Raw genomic sequence first — 27,364 nt, 5'->3', positions numbered from 1 at the left:
TCACCACCCTCTTGCAGTCCAAGGTTTATGCCTCACCATTTTTCAGAATTGTTCAACATTGTTTTGACTGTTCATAGCTGGTGTTGGATCACCATATTTTCCTCCATTAGAGAATTTACAAAATTCAAAATTCACAAACTTTCATATGTTTCTCTGTCTTTTTTCAAATTATGCAGAACTCTCCTAATTCCCTCAAAGGGTTTGCTCAAACTTTCTAAACTTGTCTGGAAGACCTGATGAGCTATTTTACCTCCAGAGTGCATGACTGGTAGGGAGGTATAGGCATGTGTACACAGCTGTTCTGGCTGAAAATGGATTTGAAATATTGTTTTAAATATCTATAAAAATGAAGCCAAGCACTTCATGGTGACATTGTCAAGAGAGAGGAAAATTTGCAGCCTCTTTTAGACACTGCTCCTGTTTAAATTTCCCTGTGATGTTAAGGTGAGGAGCATTGTGGCATGGCTGTGAAGTCTCTGCTGTGCAGAGAGAACCCCAGGGGAGACCAGTTGGTCTCACAAACTCATCTTTGACCAGTTCCCTGTGCAGCAGATGCTCAGGTGACATTCCAGAGCCATTGAGGGCCTGCTGCTCAGGGAGCTTCCTCCATCCTGCCGAGGCCAGGAGGAGAGCAGGGAATTCACTGCTTGGCATGAGCAGTCTTGGAAGAGGGGAGAGCTCAGCTGCCTTAAAATTAAGCAATCAAAATTAAAAGGAAACACGACTGACCTCAGCTGGAAATTGGTGCGTTTTAAATATGGGATGGTGCTTTTTTGCAACCTGCCTAAGAAGTTTGCTAATGCCCCTGATTTATTAGAGAGGCTGAGAGAAACAGCTTTGCACAGCAGGATAAGCATGCTTTTGACTTGGTTCCAGGTATGACAATAGCTGAGAGCCATCAAAAGTAGGAAGAAAATAGCTGCCAACACTTCTGTCTGACTTGGATGATCCTGATTTTCCTCTTGCTCTGTCAAACCCTGCTTGCTCAGTCCTTTCTGATGGAATTGAGGGCAGAACGTCCTTCTGAGAGCAGCTTTTGTTCCCATCAGCATTTAACTGTGCTTGCTTTGTAGGATATGATCTACAGAGCCCTCACCTCTGCCTTCCTGTGCTTCTCCAAGAGGGAATGCTGGCTGCTGAGCACAGACAGTGGGCTGGACCTCCAGGTTTCACAGAATGCCAGCAGCAATATTCAGAGAAAATATTCAGGAAAAAGGTTTGCCATTGGAAGTGAACTTCTGAAGAAATATTGTCTCCTGCTCCTGACTGTGGCAACTGGAATTAGCAGACCAGTCCTTTTCTTCCCTTCTCTCTGAAAAGAACAGTGGGAGGCCAGGTAAGCCTTCATCAAACCTCAGCAAGGAAATGCCTGAGCCAGGGAAATTAGCTAGAAAATCAAGCTAGAAAATGTGCAATATTAGACTACAGGATTTTGGTCCAAAATAAAGCCAGAACCAGAGTTTTGGAGGTTTTGTGGCACTGGAAAGGAATATTTTTGCCATGTTTCTGAGGGGGATGATGTGTGGGCTGTGCAGTTGTAGAGTTTTGTTCCACATGCTCATGTGCTGCTCCAGCTTCAGCTTTACAGAGCTTGTCCTCTTCTTCTGGCAGAGGCAAAGGACAAGTACCTGTTTAGATGACCAAATAGTTAAGGTGATATATAAAAAAAGATTAAAAAATATGACCTTCTCACTGGAAAAAATACAAACTTCAGGCATTTGGACACTTTCTTAGTCCTTTTACAAAACTTGGAAGCAAATGGTTAAAAGCAGGCTAAGAATATTTACCCACAGATTAAACAAAATGTCAAATTTTTTGCCTGTTTTTCCCCATCATGCTGTTTGAACCTGCTAAGAAATTAGTTTTGCTATGAGTTTTCATGCATAATTTGGGTTGCACACAAAGGGGTTTTTTCTTCTAATGTGTAAAATAATTGGAATTTGAGCAATGTTGTGTGTTTGAAGCTAGTACTACATGTAACTAGTGGGTATGAAATTTGAAGGAGGGTACAGATCATTCTTTGAAGGTAAAAATGCCACAGTTTGCATGAGTTCAGTTCATGCACTTTGTCAGCTGCAGCTTTTGCTCTGTCCTTTGAATTTCCAGGACATCACCTTTATCTGAAGGCTTATATTGAAACTCTGAACAAGCAGTCCATGATTTTGAAGGAGAGGATGAGGGCTTTTTCCCTTACCTGAGGAATCTGCTCTTGAACTGGAGACCACAGCCTTTAAAAGCCTGGAGTGGTGATGTCGGATGTCTGTCTTTCAGAAATCCATGCAGGTGTGTAACTCATTACTTTTTTACCCAAAGGCATTTCTCCATGTGTTTCTTCACTAAGACTCAAAAATTCCACACTGGAATGCAATAACATTGCTCAAGGAAACTGGAGATTGCCTTGCCTTGAAATAAATCCTGTCCCCTCATTGCTAGAAGTGCCTGAAGGTGTGTGCACTACCTGTCCTTAGAGTCATAAGCTATTTAATCGTGAACTATAGATAGTTATGAGTAGCCATAAACAACTTGGATACACCAAAAACTGCAGAGGGGGGAAGGATTAAAAGTTGCAGGAGGGCAGGAAGAGGAGTCCATGCTTAGGGCCACATACCCAGGGATGTGCTGGAGGGGAAGAGGGAGCTGGGAGAGAAGCCCCAGCTGGGTGTGAGGCTGGAGCCTCAGGGTGCTGCTGCCCAGCTCCAGCAGGCTCCAGCTCATTTGCTGCTCTGTGAGGGTTTGTGTCAGCTTTGGAGGGGGTTTTTCAAGGCAGTGCAGAGTGTGAGGGTGGCTGGTTTTTGTTGTTAAGGAGAGCAGGGTGTTTGCTCACCAGCTGCTGACAGCTCTGTCTCAGGGCAAAGAGGGAGGGGGACAGCATGTGTGAGTTTGGGGATGAATCCCTTTCCAGACTGTCCTGCCTTGGCCAGCACTTTCTGTAGCTTTATAGCACCTGCAGAATGTGTAAAGGGCAGGGAGGTGGGGATTTTTTTCCTCTCCATCAGTCCCCAGCTCCTTTCCCCTGAAAGATCCTTGTGCTGCACTCACCTGCCCTGCACTAGTCATGTGGGGGCTGGCACTTTGCAGCCCCTTGCTTTTTCTTCCTCCACACCTTTCCAAGGGGTCTCAAGTTTGGGATATAGGTCTCTTATTTTCCCTTCCCTCCTCTCCTGTGGTGGATTAATCCCAATTCAAACCTGGAGCTTTTCAGGTGCTGGTCATTGGTCCTGAAGGTGCAGATTGGCAGTAAGTGAGGAGATTTTGTTTTTCCTGAGGTTGGAAATGTTGTGTCAACTCTAAATTAAGACAGGTTTTGTCTGGGTGGTATCTGACACACAGCTTGCCACTTGCTAAATCTGAAATTAAGATGTTTGGACCAAAACAAAATCCCCTTTTTATTAAGATATTTTAGCTCTGTTGTCTTCTGTGGGATACTGAACAGAAGCTGCTATTTAAAGGTATTTTAGTGGGAAGCATCCATGGATGCTGATGGCAGCTGTCTCTCCACTCTCTGCTTAAAGGATGCAGACATTCTTCTTCAGCTTCTAGACACTGCATCTGCTTGTTAAACTTAAAGACTGGGTTCTTCTCAAGCTTTTCCAGTCTGGCTCACATAGCTCAGGGATCATGGTGCAAATGCTGCTTCTTTTGTGCAAGATCAGTGCAGCCAGGCCAGGTCTGGCTGTGCCCTGAGCTGAATGGTCACACTGCTCATCCCTGAGTGTCACTGATGGATCAGGCTCCTTTGGCTTTTGGTTCTGGCAGTCCTTGTCACCCAATGGCCACAAGGCTTGTGCTGGAGTGTTTCTTTGATATCTAACCACTCTTCTAAGGAGAATCCCCAGGGCTTACAGTTCACACTTGATGTTTGCTTATTTTCAAATGCAACGCTTCAGCACTAAGAGGAGACCCTTAATATGGAAAAAGTCAAATTCCAGCAAATGCAACAGTGGATCTGGCCCAGATTTCTGGCTAGAAACTCTGATCAGGGTGAAGTAGCTACCCTGAAGTTCCTGCTCTCCAGTTAGGAAGATGTCACAGCTAAGCAGCATTCTGGTAAACTTGGGGATGTTTTTATTAAACAGCTTTGGGATGCAGAAGTATTTACACTGACCTTGCTTTTCAACTCTTCTGAGGGCCAAGGAGGAAGCTGGAGGTTCTGTGGGAAATAATCCTCCTTCATTATATTGCTTCCCATCTGTTGGGTTCGTTTTTAGGGTTTCAATTTATTCATCTCTCAGGGAGCACAGGGGATTCATCTCTCAGGGATTTCACAGGCAGGAAGCTTTATCAGGGAATTATCTCAGAGCACTCCTGTGTGGCAGGCACAGGAGCTCAGTGCCAGCTGAGGGGGTTCAGTGCCAGGTGACACTGTTCAGGACAGGTGAGAGGGTTCCTGGGGGCTCAGCAAGCTCCCCCCAGTTCTGTGCTGTGCCTCAGAGCACAGATCTGTCCCTGTTGTGTGTTCAGAGCACAGATGGATGGGGCAGGAGGGTGAAGTGGGACCTCAGCTCTACATGCAGGGAAGTCAAAGCCTTAGTGCTGCATGAGGAAGGAGGGGTGAGCTGAGTTCTCCCCTTGGTGTCTGTGGTGATAGCTTCCCAAAAACATCATCTAAACTTGTGATTCTGTGCAGTGGTGCAGAGGATGACAGGCAGTCAGCACTCTGGTGGGGTCACCAGTCCCAAGCCTGGATAGAGGGTACAATTTTTCCAAGCACTTGAGACACTCAGCATTTCCACTTCAATCCTATGATAACTCAGGGGGATGTTTCCCATTTTCCTTTTGGTGCCCAGTAAGATGGTCAGTGAGTTAAAGCAGGAGCAGCCACTACATCTGAAATGCAGAGTGCCACACAGGGCTGTGAGTCAGATCCTGACAGGATCAGGTGGGCAGAAGGCTGTGAGCAGCAACCTGGGCTCCCAAATCTGGTGTGGCACTGGGCAGGATGACCTGCAAGAGGTGAGGTGGCACCAGGCTTGACGGGCAAGCACCTGGTGGTTGGTGTGTGCTTTAATGGAACTATTTATAACCTTTTGGAAAATGTAATTAAAAGTGAAATCACCCATTTGACTTATGGTTTATTGGTTCCATCTAATTAAAGTGGGAGAAAAATTTCCAGGACAAAAGTGCTGCAGTGAGTGCAGGTGGGATCACAGTGAAATGGGATAAATAATTCTGGCTGCAGGCAATGGGGGGAATGGTTTCCTGTCACACCCAGCCTGCCTCTCCTCATTGCCATCCCCAGTGAGTGGAGGCAGGCTTAGGGTAGTTCTGCACTCATGGTGTGATCCCTGAGCCATTCTTGGAGCTGGCAAATGTGTTTTTGCCACCCTTCTGCTCAAGGGACAGTGACCTGTGTGTGCTGCAGTGCTCTTGTCCTCTTTTATTGAAGGGCCTTGAAATGAAGGCAATGCTGAGTCCTTTAGCAGTAGACGTGTGTGAATTAGGAAAAAGTCTCATAAAAGCAAAAAGTCATAAGCATCCTATTCTGTAGCTTCCCTTGCTCAAACTGGAATGCATTATAGGAGTTTAAAGGAACAGGGAAGCACATTGTGTGGAGCCATGGAAATTATGTCTATCAGCTTTTTCCTCAACAGCCTTTGCCTATCTGGGCCCAAAGGCCATGGTGTTGCAACAGGGGAGCTGGGCATCACTTGAACAAGCTAATTTTCATTTCAGTGTTGCCCTCACAGGGTTTTTTCCTGCTCTGCCAGTGCCTGGTGTTTCACCTAACACCTGGCTCCAGATAATTTATGGGGCATGGAAGATTTCTGCTCCCATTTGGAAAGCTTGGGTTTGTTCAGTGGCAGCAGCATCACTTGGGAAGAGTGAAAACCTTCTTAAAGAAGGAGACAAGTAACCTTTCTTGCCTGGTTCATGAGTTTCAAGGCAGTGTTGGACTCCCTGAGGAACAAGGGGTTTGTTAGCTCTTAGAGACAAAAAGTTATTCCATTCTGTGCCCATCTTCTCAGAGGCAAAGCAGTCGTGGCACCTCGTCCTCCAGCATCAAGCCATGTTTAGCCTTTCCCTTGGCTCTTCCCAGTTCTCCATGGCCAGGCTGCTCCAGACCAAAGCAAAGCTTGGAAGGAACGTGAGGGAGTGCTCTGCAAAGCCTTTCCCATGGCTCTTCCCAGTTCTCCATGGCCAGGCTGCTCCAGAGCAAAGCAAAGCTTGGAAGGAATGTGAGGGAAGCTCTGCAAAGCTGTCGTGGCAGAGCAGGGAGAGCTTTCCTCGTGCTTGCTGCAGAGCTGGGCTCCTGGCACCCCCCTGCATGAACCCCTGCTCTCACACCTGTTCTCACTGCAGACACACTTCTTGCACCTCCCACAAGTGCACATGCTTGGGCTCCAAGAGCCTCCCTGGATTTCGGACCTTTGTGTGATGGGAATGAATTAGACTTGGCTGAGGGATGGGATTATTGCAGACCTGTCACTTCACAGTATGTTCCTGTTACAGCCCACACTCGTGTCTGCTAGTATTTTAAAGTAAACTTTAATTAGCATTTTCCCAAGAGTGTGAATAAATTGTTTTATTGTTGTTTTGCCGTTGGTTTTGTTTTAAGGAAAAGAGTGTTTACTCACCGAGGACATGTTTCCAAACTCTCCATCCGCACCAGCCCTGGTTTTCTTGGTGTCTCGTCACAGATCCCTGTAAAACTCTGTGTGGTGCTGGGAGCAGGGCTCCTCAGGGCTGGGGTAAGATGTGCAGTGGAAGCCTATACAAGTGCTGGAGTGTTTCTGAGTTGTGTTGGAGCAATGTCAGACTTTGATGGCCATGTCTCACCCATTTACTAACAAACTATTCCAGGGGAGTTTCTCCAGTCTAAGTAAAGCTGTGTCTGCCTTCGTTTGGTTACCTGTGGGCTCAGCTTGGGCTCATTGACCTCAAAAGTCCTGATTAACTCCTGTCTAACCAAATCCAGCAGCACTGGGCAGATCTCCTCTTATTGTAAACACCATCTGAGCTGCTCTTTGCAGGGGATGTTGAGTGGGTTTTCCAGCCCTCAGTGCAGGGAGGGTGAAGCAGGTGCCTGGTGTGGTGCAGAGATCTGCTCACAGAGAGCAAAGGAATGGAAAGGACATTTTGCACGTGGCTGAATTCCTGCAGAATTACTTTATTGCTGAAAATAAGCACACTAATAATGTGTGAAGGTTTCTACCCACCCAACCCACCTATTAGGTGGAATTTGTGAAAGTGGTGGAGTTATGGATGAGCTGTGGTGGAAGAGGGGATGAGCTACAGACCTGTTTGTCTTCTTTGTGGGGAGAGTGTTAAGGGAGGGCTGGGAAATGGGGCTGGGCTGTTACCTGTGAGTGCTGGCACAGATCCCCATCCCATCCCACCAGTTTTAGAAGATGCTGTGAGGAAGGTAAACCCACTGAAATTCAGAAGCCTGGGTGATAAGGAAAAATTTTTGGAGGGAAGGTGCTGCCTTGGGTGAGCCACTAGGACTCCACTGGCTTTTGCAGTGCAGGGAAACACACTTGAGCAAATGTGCTGGTGAGAGGTGTTCAGGCACAGAGACTGCCTCCTTTTAGTTTCAGCCATGCATGGCTTTGGTTCCACCCATCTTGTTTAAACAAATAGACTCGGTGGGGATGAGGCAAGGAAAATCCTGTTCTCCGCTCGCCTGCCTCCTTCCCTCTGCTCCTCCAGCAGGGACACTCAAAACACAGATGGAGATCAAGGCGTTGGGTTTTAACAGATCCAAATCAATTTGATGTGTCCTTAAAAAATCCCACAGTCATTTCCAGTGGCATCAGCAGAGCTGCTAACAGCTGAGCGTGTGCCCAGTCACTTGTTGCTGCTTGTACTGGTTTTCTCATCATGAATCCATTCTTTCCCTGTCATGTGAAGGCTCCAAGTGTGGCTTTTTGGTGGCAGCAACACAGGAGCATCTTGAGAAGTTACAAAGTGGGTTATCTGGAGTGTCACCATGGGAGCAGCAAAACTGGGTTGGCATCTTGTGCTTCTGAGCAGGGCTTGTTCCCAGCTGCCTGGTGAGACCTCTGTCAGTGAGTGCCACATGAAAGGGCTCCAGGCAGGTGATCAAGAAAAGGATAATGGATAATGAATCAAACCACCCAAATCTCTCACCTGTCAGTAGTGAAAGTGGGCTACTGAGACCCTTCCAGCAGTTCTCCAGAAGGCACAATCTTCTTATCAAAGGAGATCTCTCTGCCCACTGGGAAGGAGCTGCCCCCATTGCTTCCTAATATGAGATGGGCAGCCCACGCTGCACTTACCCACTGGTGAGTGGCAGTGTCCTTGTTTGTGTGAAAATACATTTTTGGTGACTTGCAAAATCCCATGAGGCTTCAAAATAGGAAGGATTATTCTTTTTATGCAACTTTTTCTTTATTCCTTCCCCTAAGGAATACCTCAGACCTTTGCAATCCAACCTCCCACCTGGAGCAGGACTGTCTCCAACACCGGATGATGTCAGCTGTGGCTTTGGCTGGCCAAAGCCTGATCACTGCTGTGTATGTGGATGTCACCACTTTCTGAGTGACCTGTTCCAGCTCTGTCTACCCTCCTAGTCCAATTTTTTTTTTCTGAATATCCAATCTGAACCTCATAAGCTACAGTTTGTGGTCGCTGCTCTTACCTGCCAATACCAAGAGGAGTGGCCCTCTCATCATTGCAACCCCCTGTCAAATCCAGTGGGCAGGAACCTGTAGAATTTGGCACTAATTTCCCTTTTTTTTACTGGTCTGTCTTCAGGAATGACTCCCTTTACTCCTTGGCATTGCTGCTGAAGGAGAAAGGGGATTCCTGTGGCCATGACCTCCCCAGCTGGGGAAGAGCAGTGCCAGGAATGTCCAATCCATGCAAATCCATAGGGCAAAGTGTTTATTTGAAGAAGAGTTCATTTGCTTTTCCCCTGTGGTTTATTCTACCAAAATTGAAGAGAGAGAATTCAGAAATTACTTGCATCGATTTTTAGTATAAAAGTTTGCAAGGGACTGAGTGCTGATGCACATTCCAGGTCTCTCCTATTATCTTACCCTTCTCCTGACTCACCTGCTCTGGTTGTTCTGTGTTGCTCCATCCTGGGGGAAGCAAAGCACTCAACACGTTGCTCACCTCTGCTGTGACCTCTCTGATGCCACACCTTTGTTGGATGACAGCAACAAAAACAGCACAGAGAATTCCCAAAAGGGTGAGGACTCCTTAATCCCTTCAGAAAACCAACCTGATACTCCGTGGGTGGGTCCCTGCTAGTCCCAGGGTGAATTAAAATCTCCTTCCTCATCCACAGCTCCCAGCCTTTCAGACCACACTGAATGAATGCAAGGGCCAATCCCCAGTGCCTCTGGCCCCTCTTCCTCCTTGTTTGCAGAGGTGGTGCCTCATGGGGACAGGGTCTCACCCTCTTGAAATCCCAGCTGTCCTCCCTTTTCCCAGTTCCACACACGCCTGTCATATCCATGTTGTTTGCCTGGAAGCCAGCAAGACAGTCCCCTCCTGACCAGTGCCTTAGCTCAGCTGACAGTTTTGCTGCTCCTCCAGTGACCTCCCTCAGTGTTTTCCAGAGCTCTGTTTCTCCCTGGACTGAATTTTCTGTCTGTTTATTTAGCATCTTTCTTCCACCCTGTGTTTTGCTCAGACACGTCACCATGGTACCGAGGTTCCCTGTGGTCAGTATTAGATATTAATCATTGAGATGGTGCAGGATTTGTCTCCATTTGCACAGGAAAAGGATAAAAATGATTCAGTTGTCCATGGTATGGGATAGATTGTGGGTGAGACCAGACTCGTGGACCCCATTCCTGTCTAGTCAGTCCAACCTTTCCATTTGGGGCTTAAAGAAAGACACATTCCATAGGACAGACCCCAATCCCTATGTTATAAAATCTTGGCCTTTTCATGCCTTCCCTGGATTTGTAGGGTTGTGATTTATCAAGCAAGCACACAGGAAACCAACACCTTGTTCTACAGCCTCGCTGCAGGGATGATTCATGTGGGCTGCTGATGGCACCTGACACTGCATTTTGGCTGCTCTTCTGGAAACAGTGAGCCCTTTGTGGATATCTGGTCATTAGATGATGAATTTTTGTTTGCTCCCACCTCAGCTTACTTCAGGCTCAGATGCCACACATCTTCATTAATCCTCTTAGCCCTCCCTGATTCGGCTGCACCTTGTTACCTGGAAGAAAGGAATTTGATAATGCACCAGTGAAATGAGCTGCAGTGATCTGACACCCAAACCCAGAAACAAGCAACACTTTCTCCACAGAAAAGCCCCACCAATTACTCTGTCAGTTGTATTTGCCTGGCACAGTCCCAGACCACCCCAAGGCTGAGATGTGTGCTGGGCAGCGGCTGCTGGGATGGACTGGGGGCACACAGAGGGGTTTCTGTGGGCTGGATGGGGCTGTGGAAATGCTGAGGAACAAAATCTCCAACACAGAGCAGCCACAGAGTCTGTCTGAGTTCAGCAAAGCACGTTCTGTAAGCTTGGGCTTGTTTAATGGGGAAAAAAATTAAAAAAAAAAAAAAAAAAAAAAGAGAGAAGGAAAAAAAAAAGAAAGAACCTGCAGGAAAAGAGGGGTTTCCATGGCTGTGGAAGGTGCAGACAGCCTAGATCCCATGGTGTCATGGGATTGCCCCATGGATCCTTTGTGCCCTCAGCTCACAGTCAGTGCTTGGGGCTGTGCTTTCACCTGCAGCCCCTCAGGGATTCCAGAGAGAGGCCTTTACCCCTCTGGGTCTGATGGCTCCATGGTTATGGCTTGCTTATGGTTTAATGACATACAATGATGTAATTCTTCTCACTTTTAGCAATTTTCCATGAAAGGCAGGGGTGACAGTAAATACATTTTGCTCTCAGCTGCTGTGGCATGGCAGCTGTTGGTTTGTACCTGCATGACAGAGCCTGTGTCCCAAGGCATGGCAGGGCCAACCTGTGAATCCCCAGTAGGTAATTACCTGCTCCTCCACAGGAATTGGGACTTTCTGGTGGATTTTATGTGCATGTGCACAAACAGCAATTCACAGAGGTTTTTCCCAGCAATCTCCTTAAACTTTCAGAATACGTGAAACTTTGGTGCAGCAATTGGAAAAATGCAACTTTTTTTTAAACTTTCTGTAAGAGTAGCCAAAATTTGTCCTTTTATAACAAACCAGCTGCATCCTAAACTGTTGGAGAGCCTGAATCCTTCTGTTTATCCCTCTTCCCCACTGCCCAGAGGGCAATGCTGCTGCAGGGTCTGGGGGCCAAGCCCTGCATCAGCCTGGTTTGGTGTCACACACACCAGACGTGCGATGGCTTTTCCTCACCATGACTCATGGGAATGGGTGTGCCCTCTGCTTCTTTTGGAGCACTTGACTGGAATAACTCAAATGGAGAGGGAACACCTTGTACCTTGCCTGCTGTGCTTGTGCCACAGCCCTGGAGCAAGCCCAGGGTTCTCATCCTGCCTGAGAGACATCCTGGGCACAACATTTGTAGGTTTTCCAAGTGCCACATCCATGCATGCCCTTCTGGATCATGGGAACAGAATATTTTGTGTTGGAAGGGGCCTCAAGGACCATCAGAGAAGTCCTGATTCTGATGTGGTGAATGGCAAAGTCCCCATGACGCTGAGATTTCACAGAAACACAGCTCATCAGATTTATGGTGTAGCTTCTTCTTTTCCTTTGGTGCAAAGTTCACTAAAAATCACCTTTTCCATGTGCACATCTGCCTTCCACTCCAGATTCTGGGATTTATGTATCAGGCTACTGACAACCAAGCTGTGCTGGCTGAAAACCAAAGTATTTTTGTGCAAAAAGCATTAGCATTTCCCATGGGAACTGTGGTTTTCCAGTACCTTCTGCTTCCATCCTCCTTTCAGGACCAACTTTTGTTGCAATCTGCAGCTCCCAGGGTCTGCTCCCAGCTTTCCCAGACAGAGAGTGGCTTTACCAAGCTAGAAAACTCTTTAGATTTTGAGCTCTTATGAATTTGGGTGGAAAAAACTCAGGCGGAAAACATAAAGGCTTTAAGGGACAAAAACTGAAGCCCAGTGGCACATTTTTGAGTCATGGTGTTTTGCTGAATTTTTTTTTTCTCCTGTGTGGAATTCTGATAAAACCAAAATGGTGTTTCAGCACTTTCTGAGGGAAGATGCCTTTTCCTCCTAATTTCAGTCTAGTTTACTTTACAAGAAGGAAGTTTTCACAGCAGTTGGTTTATGTGGGATTTAACAAATGCAACATAACCAACTTTTTAAAATTTCATTTTTTTTAAAAAGAGATAATTGTTAAAATCCATTTGTTGCCACAGTAGTGGCTTTCTGGCATCAACAGAGTTTTGTAAATGATAGAAGAAAACGGGGCTCTTTCTTTTAAGCTGTAAAGTTCCTCCTGGAGTCAGAAGACAATGCGCCCAGCTATTTCCAATGCATGGAAATCACAGGTTGTGTTTATGCAGCAATTAAAGGGGGATTACAGCCGCTCCAGAGCCCGGCATCCCGTCCCTCCCCTGCGCACACCGGGAGCCTCAAAGCCGCATTGTTGGGGCAGCGCCAGCCCGGGACAAGGCGGGATGGGAGAGGAGCTCCGGCCGGGAGCGGCAGCGCAGGGATCCGGCAACAGCGAAAACACAGAGGGAGAGGGCGGGGGGAGGAATCTGAGCTGGGATCTCTGCTTCCAGAGGTGTTCTCCGCGCCCGTCCCGGTGCAGGGCAGCGGGAAGGGAAAGGTCCCTGCCGAGCCCAGCCTGGCAATGCTCCTGCGGGGGATGTGCCGGGCAGGGCTGGGGACAAGCTCCCGGTGCTGGGAGCGCTGATTTAGCGGGATGGGCTCCCTTTGGAGGTGGCATCCCCAGGGACAGGGCTCCTGCTCTGCTCGGAGCTCCGGCTGGGGTGGAGCAGAGGAGAACGTGTGTCCCTGGGAGCAGGGTCCCCCCTTGGAGCAGGGTCCCTGTGGCTCCGAGTGGCTCTGTAAGCAGGATCCCTTTGGAGCAGGATGCCTGTGGGCAGGATCCCTTTTTTAGCAGGATCCCTGTGGCTCCGAGTGGCTCTATGAGCAGGGTCCCTATGGGTGGGATCCCTTTTTAGCAGGATCCCTGTGGCTCCAAGTGGCTCTGCAAGCAGGATCCCTTTTTTAGCGGGATCCCTTTGAGCAGGGTCGTTTTTAGCAGAATCCCTGTGAGCAGGATCCCGGTGGCTCTGAGTGACTCTGTGAGCAGGATCCCTTTGAGTAGGATCCCTTTTTTAGCAGGATCCCCGTAAGGGGGATCCCTGTCAGCAAGATCCCCATGGCTCTGAGTGGCCCTGTGGGCAGGATCCCTTTTTTAGCAGGGTCCCTGTGAGCAGGATCCCCGTGGCTCCAAGTGGCTCTGTGAGCGGGATCCCGTTTTTAGCAGGATCCCTTTGAGCAGGGTCATTTTTAGCGGGATCCCTGTGAGCAGGATCCCTTTGGCTCCGAGTGGCTCCATGAGCAGGGTCCCTGTGGACAGGATCCCTTTTTTAGCAGGATCCCCGTGTCTCCAAGTGGCTCTGTGGGCAGGATCCCTTTTTAAACAGGATCCCTGTGAGCAGGATCTCTTTTTTAGCAGGATCCCCGTGGCTCTGTGAGCAGGATCCCCAGGCTCCTTTGGCCCCCAGCAGAGCCGGATTCCTGCTCCCCATGGAAACAGGCTCCCGTAGCGCCCGTCCGTGCCCAGAGAGCCCTGATCCTCCCTCCGCAGCCACCCTCAGCAGCCTCGGGCTCTCTTATCCCCGAGGATCTCCTTTTTGGCTAATATTCACAGGCGGCTGCATTGCGGGGGGGACAGTGAGCCAAGGAGGGCAGGGACGGGGTGGGGGCACGGCGTGGCCTGGGGTCCCTGCAGCCTGTCCCCTGCCACCCTCCTGTGCGGGGAGACGTGGCCGGGCTCCCGCAGGTTGTGGATGGAAGCAGAGGATGGGGGACGAGGGCTGGGGACACGGACACAATAGTGCCACAGAGCGACTCCGAGCGTGGGACTGAGGGAAAAGCGACCGAGGAGAGATGGGTGATCCCACCAGGAGCGTCCTGGGCACACCAGGAGAGCCCAGGGGAGCCAGGAGGTGCTTCCTGCTCAGCCCTTCTGGCTCCTGGAGCTCCCTCACTCCCTCCCTCATGCAGAATTCCGTGCCTGCCCCACCCGCAGGGACCTACAGGCTTTGGACAATCTCTGCAAGAAACAGAGATCTGCAAAGGAACTGAAAAAGAAGCAGCACCACAGAAAAAGTAAAACCCAGGCCCCCCTCCAAAACAGGCTTTGTGAAGGGAAATTGTTCTGACCCTGACTTTGGTCACGGCCACAGCGGCACCAAACCTGAGTGCCTCACTCCTAAAAATGACAGCACCCAGGGCCAGAAATACCCGTGCACACAGGTGGAGGCTTACTTTTTCTTTCTGTTCCCTCTATAGAGTGGAGCCAGCGATTCCTTACGAAGGGAAGATGAATGCAAAAGCTGAAGGGCCTTTGTTACCCGGCTAATGGTAGGTAAAATAAATGGGGGCCTGAGAAGCATTGAGCTGGGAGCAATCATCAGCCCGTGTGGTGACATCCCCCTCCTTGGGCAGGCAGCATCAAGAGCATCTGTGGGAATGAGCTGATGCTACATAAAGCAACAAAGGATACCTGAATTTTGCAGCATTTGAATTTTGCAGCATTTGTTGGCTTTTTGTGTTTCCCTGTGTGGCTCTTCTGCACTGTAAACTGGCCAGTGCAAAAGATGTGCGATGTCACAGGGGCAAGTCAAGGTTTTGGTTTGGTTCTGAAGCCCTTTTGCACACCCATGGAAACATGGATTAGCCTGTGTTCGGACAGACCTCTAAACACCATCCAGTCCAACACCATCTCCAGCTAGACCAGGCTGCTCCCAGCGCAGCCCAGCCTGACTGGGAATGATTTCAGGGATGAAGTGCTTGATGATGATGGTGATGATGGTTTCATCCATCACCGCTCTGGGCCGTCCCTAGTCCCTTGCAATGCTGGTTACAGAGGTGACACCTGCTGCCAAACCCCCTGGCAAAGAGCAGGCTCCATCTTCTCCCCGGGTTTTGCCTCAGCTTTGTCTCCCTGCCGCCCTGCCCGGCAGACTGCGTGGCTTGCAGGGGCATCTAGTGGCCGGATGCTGCAGGAGGGATGCGGGCAGCCCGAGGTTCCCACACAGGGGCTGTCCCACGGCCAGCACCTGCAGAAATGCTGCCGGTAATCCCGTGTAGAAGATACCCGTTTCCCCCCAGCCATTCCCAAAAATTTTTAGAGAAGCAGCACTTCTCCAAAACTGGAACTTTTCAGGTGGCATCGACCCTCCCTGTGCCGAGCACGTGGCACTGATGTAGGTGACAGTGGCACCCTGCACACATCGCTGTGGCTCCCTGGCTGCAAACAGCTCTTTGGAGGGGGCCTGTGTTGCTGCACGAGTTTTGGTGGGGTGATTTGTTGAGCTCGGGCACATCTCAGCTTAAAAAGAATGTCAGGATTGGGAGGGAGGAAGAAAAACCATCCCGTGCTGTTTTGCAGAGCCAGAATTTCTCTCTAGTGTGGTGCAGGTGAGCAGAACCAAATCTGCTGCGCCCAGAGGAGCCAGGCACACTGCAGGGACACTCAGCTCTGCTTTCACTCTCTTTAAACGTTCAGAGGAACACACCTGTGTCCAAAACTCCCTGAAAGTAAAAGTGCAGTGTGGTGGATTGGAGGCTGATAAACAAAGCTCTTTTTAAGGCCCCGTGACACATGTCTCCTGGATTTTATAGGAAAATGCACATAAAAGCAATTACTGGGGTGTGAATTATTTAGTTTCTTAATGGCCTGACAGCTTTGACAGCTCCTAGCTTGTTATCTAAGCTGTTATCACAAACCCTCTTGATCTCCCAACTTTAACATGACTTTTAATTATGCTTTCATAAGAGTAAAAGGACAGACAATCTGCAGTCTGGTTTCCATTCAGTCAAACTTATTTAAACCAGGGAAACTTTTCCTCCTAGCGAGTAAAAAGGGTGATTTGGATGTGTAGGGAGGTTTAAAGATGTGTCTGAAGAGATGTCTAAAAACAATTGCACAGATAGCTTAGAGTCTGTTCTTTGTATGACTGCAGGATGGAAAAGGAAAAAAACCAGTAAATTTAAGAGAACTTGGAGAACTTGGCAGCAATGGTGATGGACATCACATACATGGAGAGATGTTAGCTGGAAATACAGTGTAAAAGTTAGAAAGATTACACTAAAATTACAGTAAAATACACAATGAGCAATGTTACAAAGTAAGTTTTCTTTATTCTTCCAGATCAGTCATCAAACAGGTGGGAGGGAGCAGGTTAGGGGTGTTTGTACAACCTGTTTTCTTTCTCCCTGTGCATGTGCATTGAAACACATCCTTAGTGCAAACATCAGATATTCATTTTTCTATATGACCTATTACAATCATCTCTATATGACCACAAGGGCTCTGGAGTTGCAGAGATATTAAATAGATCCCATACATCAGTTTTTTGTTGATCTGTCCAGTGACAGGCTGCTGTTTATCTTGAGATAAAACAGCATGTTAGGGAAATGCTTCTCTCAGCTGCATTTCTGTGGAAAATGTTTTTGTAGAGGGAAAATGTAAGGAAAAGGTAAGATGAGAAAAAGGGGGGAAAAAAAAAAAGAAAAAAAGTAACTTGAGAAATTCAGGGGCAATAAATCAGCACACCAGATGGTATTCATCTGTGAATGCTGTGCAGAGCTACCAATTTAAAAAAACTGCACGGGAGTGTGCCATTAGAATGCAGACATAATATCTGCCCAGTCTCTCTGTGCTGCCCGGCCAGGTGACTTGGCTCTAGCTGCCCACACCTCCAGGTGTCCTCAGAGTCCACTTGGCATCCCCACTGCAGCCTTGGAAAATTTCATGTGTCTTGGAAAATTCTGTTTGCTGCCTAATTCTCTTGATTGCGGCGAGGAAGTGCAGCTAAGTGTATTCAGAATAATCTCCTTGAGATCCAAGAGACTGATTTGCAATGGTCTTTCTGCCAAGTGACACTCCTGCAGAGGAAAATGCTTTGTGTTGAGCTCACAGGCCTTTCCTGCTGGGTTTTAGATGGATTTTTGGTGCCCTGGCCCAAAAGTTTGTGATCCACCTGCGCGTGGTTCTGAAGGTCAGCAGGGAAGTTTGGTGTTGCTGTCAGTGTGGGATCCAGCAGAGGCTGCTCCTGGGGTCAGTTCCACTCTACAGACCATCCTGGCCATGCTGAGTGGGGCTCTACAGGTAATTCCCCTGGCTGGGGTGCACTGGGTGGGAAATAAAATGGCAAAATCCAGTTTTGCACAGGGCAGCATCAGCATTCCCAGCTGGCTGGAGGGAGCTGCTCGCACTCCCAGGGGAAAATGCCAAGTAAGGACCAAGCCGTAAAATACTGGGAGGGTGCACTCAGTGTGCCAGCTCTGAGGAAAACAACTTTTGTCCAGTTTGGGATTCTTATCAATTCCTTGAAAGCAAAATAATGGGGATAAGGGAATGCAGGACAATATGTAGAAAAAGGTAGCAAGTAGGTTACAAAGCCCTTGTTGAGAGTTTGGGAAATTGCAGCCTGCACAAACTGGGAGGTCAGTGACATTAAGCAACCCCCCCTGAATCCTATTTTCACTCTTCCTTGCCTTGAGGATAAATTCTGCAAAAGTGTGAAGCTGTGGCAGGTACCCAGGTGCATAAGACAGGGGACTCTTTTGGTTTGGGGATGAGGCACACATATTTCCCCTCTTTTAGATTAAAGGGAGATGCTGGTGATGAGTCCTGTTTAGAATATATTCAGTGTCTCAATAAAGAAAAAAAAAAAGAAAGTGTTTCATTCTCCAGTCTGAAAATTATGATTTGTAAAGAAAAGAAAATTGATTTAAAGGCCACAGAAACAAATTGAGGGGTCAATTTTGATTTTAATTCCAACAATTAATTAAAGAACTCTTCTGGAGAGGTTTGTAAAATTAATATTGATCTCAGATACCAGGCACTCTGCAGTCATTCTCCATCCTGGTTTCAATCCTCCCGTTCTGATTAATGGATGGGGTTTAGCAGCAGCAGCAGCAGCAGAGCTCTGTGACAGGGCAGCTCAGCAGTGCTGGGACTCATCCCAGGAGCACAGAGCTCCTCCTGACAGCAGAGCTGGCACCTTGCAGCCACATCTGGCCACACCAGTGTCACATTCAATGGGTGCTTTGGTGGCCAGCTGTCAGTTCTGCCTTGTTGGGGAGGCAAGGACACGTTTGATGCTGGAAGGAGCAGAAAGAGCTGGAAGGCACTTGGAAGGGCCTGGAGCACAAGCCTGACGAGGAAGGGCAGAGACAGCTGGGAGTGTTCACCATGGAGAAAAGGAGGCTCCAGGTGGGGCTACAATTCTCTCCAGTTCTCTGGAAGGATTGCAGTGAGGTGGGGTCACTCTCTTCTCCAATGTGACAAGAAACAGGACGTGAGGAGACAGCCCCAGGTTGCACAGGGGAGGTTTGGGTCAGATATTAGAAAATACTTCTTCTCTCAAAGGGCTGTTGAGCACTGCCATGGGCTGTCCAGGGCAGTGCTGGAGTCACCATCCCTGGAGGGATCTGGAGGATGTGGCACTTGGGGACATGGGGTGGTGGCATCACAGCTGCTTGTGATGATCCTTTCCAAGTGGAACAATTCTATGATTTTAAAGGAAAATTGTCTGTAGAAAGATTGCCAGAATTGCTTCATGTTTTTGAGTTGTTTTGGGCAGTTGGGTTGGGATTCCCTCACGGGCCGGGGTCTCTCACCAGCAGGTATCTCTGATGGCCCAAGGAGAGATGCTCAGTGTAGGTGCAGGAGGCAGAAAGGCTCCTCCTGCTAATGGGATTTGTTCCATCTGGGTGTCCTGTTCCACAGGACAGGCACTGCAATGGGCAGAAATGAGGAATGTACCTCTTCCCGCCAAGATCTCATCCTTCCCTGTGGTAATAAAAGGGAAAATCCTGAAATACTTACAGCAAGTTGAAAAAAAGATATCTCATAGGTGATATTTTCTCTGTCTTCTCTTTTCTTTATTCTTTCTCTTCTCCCTACTCCGTATGAACACTTGTTTTAAGCCAGCAGATTTCAGAGGCATGGAGATGGGTGAAGGGCATAGCTCTGTTTCTGACCTCTGCTGTCTCTGTTTCTGTGCCATGAACATAAGAATTTAGGAAGGGTTAACCTGAGCAGCTGTCCAGAGCACTCCCCAGTTCCCTTTCTGCTTGCAGGTGCTCTTTATACCACCTACAAACCACACATTTCCCAGCTGTGTGGGAAGAGTTTGCCAGGAAAATCACCTCTGTCCAGGGAGTTTGGTGAGGCAAAAACCACCTCAGTATTTGCAATCCTACAGTGACAACAAATGCATTTCTAGTGGCACCTGGGTCTAAACCAAGTAGCATCAGCTTCAACAACATTACTGAATTGTATGTATAAGCCTGGGAAGTGAATTTCCAGCCTCAGAAATTGTTTCTACCTGCTCAACATTAATAATGTTCACTTTATGGGAGCGTAGTCAGATTAACAGGTGATAGGTATTTAGCATCACTTTAAGAGTTACGTGTAATTCTAGTCACAATGTAGCACGAAAAACAAAAGTCAAAGTTTTCAACGTTGGGAATTGCTGCATGGCTGGAAAAGTATCCCTGACAATGAAATACAGCTGGTATTTAGTGTCTTATTGTTTTATTTACTACTGCCTTTACAGCACACCCAGCTAGTTAGCCAGCTACTTATAAAACATATTTAATGTTTGGAGACACTCAGTACAGCTATAAAATGATTTTTAAGGGCATGCAAACATTGTGTTTTAATGACTACAGGCACATTCGAGTTCCCTTTGGAAAAAACCCCAAATAAACCCCCATTTTCTGAGCAGGCTCAATTGTGTCATCCTGAGTTTTGTAGATGAGCTACACAGCCCAAACTGGTTGACTTCCCGGCACTTGATGGGAACCATTTAAAAGGATAAACGTGGAGAGATCAATACCCCTTACATACTGTAAGTGATGCAGCAGCGAGTGCTCAAGGGCTGTTAAAACCCTGGGAACGACTGCTCAGAAATCAAACGAGAGAGGGGGGAAAAATAAATAAACAACGCTGCACTGTGGTTTTAGGGACTTAGTCCCATTTTGATGCGCGGGGGTTTTACCTGCAGAGCTGGGGGTGATTTTTCAGGCAGGTTTCCCTGGGTTTTGTTCTCTGGTTTTATTCCTTGGTTGATGTGAGCTGGAAGGAAGGCAGTATCCCAGTGAGCAGGCAGGGATGGGAAGAGGCAGCCGTGTGTGTTTGTATCTGCTTGTGGAAATGGGGAATCCAGAGGCAAACGGGCTCAGCAGCCCCTGGGTGCGGGTAATTGAAAGAGAGTGCTGCAAGCACCCGCTCGTGTTTCATGCTCCAAGGGTTAATGCTCTGCTGGGGCACTTAAACCCAGCTCCTGGGAGAGCCCACAGGATATCTCCTGCTATCCCTCAGCCATTACTTTGCTCCTCCTTTCAGTAAATCCTGATTATTCAGGACAGGGTAGGTTGGTTTTTTCCCCGTGGCAGGCTCATGCTGGCTCACCCTTTGCACATTATATTCATCCAGAGGCTCTGGTGCATTCCCTAAGGATCTGTGCTTTTTCCTGAAAGTGTGAGGAGGGACTGGGAGTCTTGGGAGAAGCATTAGTTCATTTGGAAAGGATTGATATGGATCTGGCCTTCTTCCAGTGCCTCCACTGTAGAAATGATAATTTACCATTGAAAAGCACACATTATTTTTGTTAGCAGATCAGCTACTTCAGTCTCAACTTTTCTGGACGGGTGCCATGGAAACCCAAATGATTTATTATAATTTAGAGGTTGGGATTGAACAGGCACCTCTTTATCTCTCTCTGTACATCTCCATTGACTCTGAGCTGTCCTGTGGCATGTAGGAACCCTCCATGTGCTACGCCAGGGAATTTATAAACCTCAGTGATGCTGCAGGTGTGCTGCTGCCTCTCATCTGCAGGTACCTGTGGGCAGGTAATGTGAAGCTGCCCTGTGCTATCAGCAGGGTGGCCAAATAATACAGGACAGCAAACTTTCTCTCCTGTGATTGTTTTGCTGCTGCAGACGCCAAGACTGAGACATTTAAAGGAGAAGATACGTATCCCTGAGGCTGAACATAAAATATTTATATGAAGAGGCCATGGACTAATAAATTTCAGTTATAAATGTTTACAGCTGAAGGTAGTAATAAATAACCTTCCAAAAGCAATATTTCAATTTGCACTTATTGTACTTTAGTGCACGTTATATTTTCAGGAAACAATAATAATTATAACAGGACATGGAATTAGCTCATGTTTAATGAATGATTACCCAGTTTAGCTGTGATCGTTATAACATCAGGGCACAATTAAAAGTGGGAAATGTTGTTTATTCTGGAGAGACAGGGGACTGTATCCCCATGTATACATCCAATAATGCATAATCTGTTCATTAAGTTGGGACTGAGGTGGGCACACTTTAATAAATTTGTCAGGCGACTCCCCAGCTTCAGTTGTGCAGGCTTCACATGGTTCTCAGCAACAGAGGGTTAAAGCCAGGATAAAATTTAATTTTCAATGACCTCAGTGTCCATCTCCCACTGATTTGCCAGAACCCAGCTTCAGATCATCACTCTGGTGTTCACTGCACCCTGCCTGGCTGCTCTCTCCTCATTACTTAAGGAAAGGCTGTTGTCATCTTTAACCTGTGTGTGCCATGTAGCTTTGCTTCAAGTTGTCACCTTGCAGTCAAATGTTTGGGATGGGTTTCAAAGAGAAATAAATGGTCCAGGCGACGTGGATGGAAATGCTGCATTGGCATCTCTGTTGGGTTGATTCTGCCTTGAGTGGTGCAGGTGGAGTGTTTTGTACTGCCTAAAAATGAGTCACTGGGTGCAAAGCAGGCACCTGCCAATAAATCTGATTGTCTGTCTCATCTTATGGTGACAGCAGCTGCGTTGTGACAGGGACCAGTAAGCTCTGGCCAAAAGGGGAGAGCCCCTGGGTTGTCTGTCTGGCACATCCACCTGGGACAGGGAGGGAGGTAATAGTTACAAATAACTGGATATTGCCTTGGCAAGCAAGCTGGAGGACTCCTATCTAACCCAGAGCCCTGACAGATGGGCTTCACCTTCTCTTAGGAGGGGCAGCTGTACAAAATTGTTAAATACAAATTGTTCAATCCTGTGGGCAGTGCAGAGACAGGGAGAGGCTCCTTCTAAGGTTAATTTCACAGAATGACAGAATATTTGGAGCTGGGAGGGGCTCATACAGAAATCAAACCCACAAGCTGCCATTCTTAGCACCACCTGTGGCTATTTACCTCATCCTGGTCACAGGGAGCTGTGGCTCTCCTAGGGGGGCTTCTTACTTGTTGCTGACTGTGGCCAGCCCTCTCCATGCTCTCTGCTTGGCTTTCACTCAGCAGGCAGCTCTCATGTGGCTAAACATCATGAGATGACATCTCTCTTCTCTAATATTTGATATCCTTCAAATAAGTGTTGCTCTCTAGCTGCACACTGTGTTAATTTTTCTCTTCTGTTTCTTTTCTGCCTTTCCTCTGTGTCTTTCTGCTTTTCTGCAGCCCACATGTCTCTGTGGAAGAAATGCTGACCGTGGCAGGAAAGGTGTTCTTGGCCTTTCCCAGAGAGGACATGACGTGCTGCAAGGAGACACTGGAGCTGCAGCCAGGCTGAACCACAGTGCAAGGTGCCTCCAAAGCTCTCTACAGGTAAATCTCAGAAATGTTTTGGCTGGTCTGGTACTCAGGATACCCCTGGGAATATGGAGATGCCTTGGATGGGAAGCACCTCTCTAACATCAAGGCTTGAGTCTTGGTGGTGGTGCTGCCACTGTGCTGGTTGAAAGATCTGGGTGAGACAAGGAACAGGCAGTGAAATGAACAGGCGGCTTTCTTAAGTCCTCTGGGCAATGCAGAGACAGGGACAGGTTTCTACTGAGGTTAATTTCACAGAATGACAGAATATTTGGAGCTGGGAGGGGCTCATAAATATCATCAGTTGCATGGCCCATACAGAAAGGGCAGGCAGTGACATGAGCAGGCTGCCACAGCCAGCAGGAGGAGACAGAGGAGCCTTGGGCCTTGCAAGCAGAGAGCAGGAGCAGCTTGGCAATAAAAGCTGCGCCTCTCAGTGCTAAGTGCAGGCTGAGTTCCCCCATACCTGGTTGGATGAGCTGAGAGAAAACAGGATGGGCACACTTGCAGGAGAGGGTTGATGGGCAGCATGGGAGAGGAGGCTGTCTCCTGAGGGAAAGGTGCCAGCCTTTTATAATCTTTCTACTGGACAACTTTGTACTGCTTTTTCCACTTCATAAATGAAAGGAGTGTTTTCCAGGAATGTCTAGCCCCATTTGGAGTGTTGGACTGCTGCACCTGCTCCTCCTTAAGTTTGGCATCCACAGGAAAACTGTCCGGAGATGGGAAGGGGCAGCGCTGGAAAAACGTTGGGACAAAGTTCATTTTTCTTAGATTCTCCCTGGCCTAATGTGCTTGGTGAGCTTCCTTATGGCTTCCTCTTCTTTTCTGGGGGGGTATGAGAAATTTGGCAAATTTCCCCCTGATAGTTTGCAAATCCCTGAGATGAATTTAGCTGGGAAACCAAACCGGTCGGGTTGGCTTTGCAGGGAAAGCAGCTCATCTGGAGGCTTTGATCTCCACTGCAATGCTTGGAATGTGCAAGAGACAGGGAAAAAAAAATAAGAGAACTGGGCAAATACTTAAGGCCCTCTGTGACAGCTCCCTTTAGCAAGCACTTCACCCAGGAGCCCTTAGGAGAGTTTCAGCTGCTTTGTCTCAGGAGTGGCCCTTCAATGGGCAGGGGAAGGCAGCAAAGGCAAGACTGAAAGTGGAGACGTGGCTGTTGGGGATGCCCAGCGTTTGCACGCTCCCCTCCACACTTCTGCACAAGCTCTTGTGTGAGGTTGTGACCCTCACACCCCAAAATTGTATTTCAGACCAATTTTTCCCCTTGTGAAAGCAGAAGGAACGTTCCCCAAGGCACCTGGGCAGCTCTGCTGCTCTGGAATCATGAGCACAGCTGAGCATTTCTGTGTGCTGGCACGCAGGAGTAGATTGGAGATCCTGTGCTCTGCCCTCAGGAAATGCATCACTGCAGGCTCCTGCTCACCTGCTTTGCAGGAGCTTTGTGCAGGACAGCCAGACAGAAGGAAAAATGGGCAGAAATGATGAAAAATATTCATACATATTAAGGTTCCCATTAATTATTGAGTTACCAATTCACTTATTGAAGAATAATTATTAATATTTATAGCATCCAGATTGCTGATGATAGATTAACTGTGATGGCATAATTTAGCAAATAATTTAAAATAAAACATTTAACAAATAACATTTCCACCATTTTTCCATCTTAAAAAAAGTGTGAAGGCCTCATGAATATATGCAATCCTTTCTGATTTTAAAGCACGCTTTTGAATATTTTATTATTATTATGGATTGCTTTATTGCAGATTTTATCCTCAGGTTGTTTCCCAATGAACTTCTACACTCTAAGGCAGAAAGAAACCTGTGGCAAAATAAGCTTATGGTAACAGCACCATAAATCCACTGTGTAAGTACAGGAGTAAGTAAATGCATTATATGGCTCTATTTCATTCTACTGATTTCTCTTTCTGAAGTCTCTGTAGAACAATGATTGATGTATATGAAAACCATTTAGCACATATTAAAGCAGGGAGTCAAAATATTATTTTAAAATTTTCCAAGACCCATTGATCTAAATTTATGTCAGAATCTCCTGAAAGGTTACATTGCCCCATGTTTTGCAGCATTCATTTTTCATTGTAAAAGTTCCTACGTGATGTTGCAGCAAAATCTGAGATTAATATGGGTGCAAAAATGCAAAACGCCACAAATTTCAGAGACAAAACAAGGGAAATTTGCAGTTTCTTGTAAATGTCAGATTTGTTAAGGCTTGTTTGGGCTTCTTTGTTAAAAATTATTTGCATGTATTTTTATCCCTGAAAGGTTAATTTTTATTGGAAAAATGGTTTTGGGGCAGATCTTTGCACCTGATCCTAGGACAAGCCTATGCCTGCCATATTCTTAAGGCAGGAACTCTTCCACCAGATGTTTACCGTGAATGATACTGTAATGTTTTCTAAAAAATTACTTAACTGCAGTTCATCAGGAAAAATGATTCCTTGGCTTCCTTCACAAAAACATGGTGTCAAAAATAGATGTGAGATCTCGTTATTTATATTGCTGAAGTGCTGAATGGCCCTGCCTGAGAACAGACTGTTCCTGCACCAGGAGCTAGGCTTGGAGATGGCCTTCCACTGAAGAACCAGCTCTTGAAGAGGAAAAATGGAGCATCCTGAAAATGCTGCACAGAAGTGCTGGTGGAATACCAGTGGCAATCCTGAGCTGTTTCCTAAAGAATCCCCAGAAAATGAATTTTCTGTTCATTCATCTCTCCTCTCCATCCTTCCTCTCTGGCAGCCAGGCTGGGCCTGAGACATGGGCCTGGTGAAAGGAGATAGAAAATTCCTGCTTTGCTTCAGTGTCTGTAGTGAGAAATGAGCTTTTTAAGGAAGCAGATCTGGAAATGTCCCGGGCTGTACCTTGTGGCTCAGCTGAAGATGAGCTGATAGGCAATGAGGATGACTAAATTTGTTCAGTCAGTGGGTGGACATCCCTGTCTTGCAAAAACCATGATGACTGATCCATCATAAAATGTTGGGCTATCAAATTTTCTATTTAGCAAATACAAACTGAAAAATCCTCTTGTACATGTGAAAAGATGCCTCCCTGCAAGGTGTGAGGGTCCAGCTGCCCCACCTGCCCTTTAGATGGCTAGTCAGGTTGGTCCTTTAGGAGGTCATCCACCCTGAAGCTCAGAAAGGAAGCTGGCTTGCGGGTTCATTTGGTTTAAATCTGTCTATTGCAATTTATTTATTCAGAAAAAAAAAAAAAAAAAAAAAAAGAATAAAATACAGTTTTTCCAAAGCATTGGAATATGTTGCTAATTTCTTTGTTAGTGCCCTTCTCAAGGTGCATGTGCCACTCCATGAGACTCCACTGGGCATCAATTTCTTCTGCCCAGGGTCATTTTGCCGCTGTAATCTCCCTGCCATTTTTTCCCCCTGGGGAATATTTGGAGTTTACAAATAATATCTCCTCGCCTAAAAGACGAGATGGTACTTCTTTAGTAGCTGCTGCTCTTTGAAGTGTGTGCAAGGGCTTTTCCACCCTGCAAGCTGTCTTTGGGATGCTGCCTCCTCGGGTGGATCAGAGGCTATTTCTTGGCGTGAGGTAATTGGAGGCGCGGCAGTTGTGCAGCGGGAGGCAGGGGCTGATTTCTGCCTTCTCCCTGCTCTGTGCCGTGCCTGCTGACACAGCCCTGCTTGCTGCAGGCACTTGTGCTTGCTGGGGCAAATCAGGTCAGCAGGATGTGCAGCTGCCTGGTGGCTGAAGCAATCAGCTGGAGCTCCAGGAGATGGAGCAGGGCAGCGCTGACGGCGGGGAACGCGGGCACCCTGCGCGGGCGAGGTGGCCATTGCCTGCCCACCTGGCAGGGCACGGGCTGGGAGCTGCTCTGCCAGGCTGCTCATTTGCAAATAGATGCTTGTGCTCATCCAGCTGTGAGGAGAGAATGGGAGTTGTCTTCTCTTGGCAGCAGAGTTTAAAGGCAGGTGAACTTTCACAGTGTCCTGAGCATCCGCACAGATTGGAAACAGAACCCCACTGGAGCTGTCACACATCCCACAGACAGCCCCAGCATTCCTCAAACCACTGAGCATTTTAGAAACACCTCTGAATGACCAGGCTGGTGATTTCAAGTCTTTTTACCCGTGAGTGTAAATGCAAATTGAGATTTTCATTGTAGAGGATATAAGTGAAACTCGGATGTGACGCACCGAGTGCCTGAAAAGCCTGACCTATTTATCTCCCAATTTGGGTCATGGTGATCTTCCAAAAACAAAGCTCTTCTCATTCAGACATGCAGAGCTTGAAGGTGCTGCTTGTGTCAGGCACAGGAATAGGGTGGGCCGTGCAAAGAGCTTGTTTGTGAGAAGCAGTTGTTGGGCAGATACGGCTTCTCCAAAGCGACAGCAGTTCCCTTCCTCATCTTTGTCACCACAGCCTGAAGCCAAAATGGATTATTTCATTTTTTCCAAGTCTTAGGTTCCTACAAAGTGGAGCTTCACTTGGTGGGACTTCTGTCTCATTGTAGGTTTTCCATGGAGCTGCTGGGCTTTTCCTGCTTCTCTACTCCCACCAAGGTTGTGGGTGCAGCACAGGGCGTGGCTGAGGGATGGAGCTGTCATTCAAGACCTGCAGTTCCTCAAAGGCTGCTGCTCAGGGGCAGATGCATGGCAAAACACAAGTTTCCTTTGGAAATGGGGGAAGGGAGA

At 47.5% G+C, this 27,364-nt stretch overlaps 1 long non-coding RNA gene across 1 annotated transcript; it reads left to right on the top strand.

Annotated features, from left to right (window-relative positions):
- The first annotated feature begins 903 nt into the window (after nucleotides 1–903).
- Nucleotides 904–25,882, top strand: LOC134421023 (uncharacterized). The gene is made up of 7 exons (XR_010028497.1): nucleotides 904–1,336; nucleotides 2,107–2,283; nucleotides 14,379–14,450; nucleotides 22,551–22,697; nucleotides 23,310–23,480; nucleotides 24,458–24,558; nucleotides 25,260–25,882. It is a non-coding gene; the product is annotated as an uncharacterized LOC134421023 (long non-coding RNA).
- The last annotated feature ends 1,482 nt before the right edge of the window (nucleotides 25,883–27,364 follow it).

The sequence above is a fragment of the Melospiza melodia genome, chromosome 8, assembly GCF_035770615.1.
Source record: "Melospiza melodia melodia isolate bMelMel2 chromosome 8, bMelMel2.pri, whole genome shotgun sequence".
In the NCBI taxonomy this organism is placed as follows: domain Eukaryota; kingdom Metazoa; phylum Chordata; class Aves; order Passeriformes; family Passerellidae; genus Melospiza; species Melospiza melodia.
Note: the sequence above shows the minus strand (reverse complement) of the source record. Positions and strands in the feature narration are given on the sequence as shown.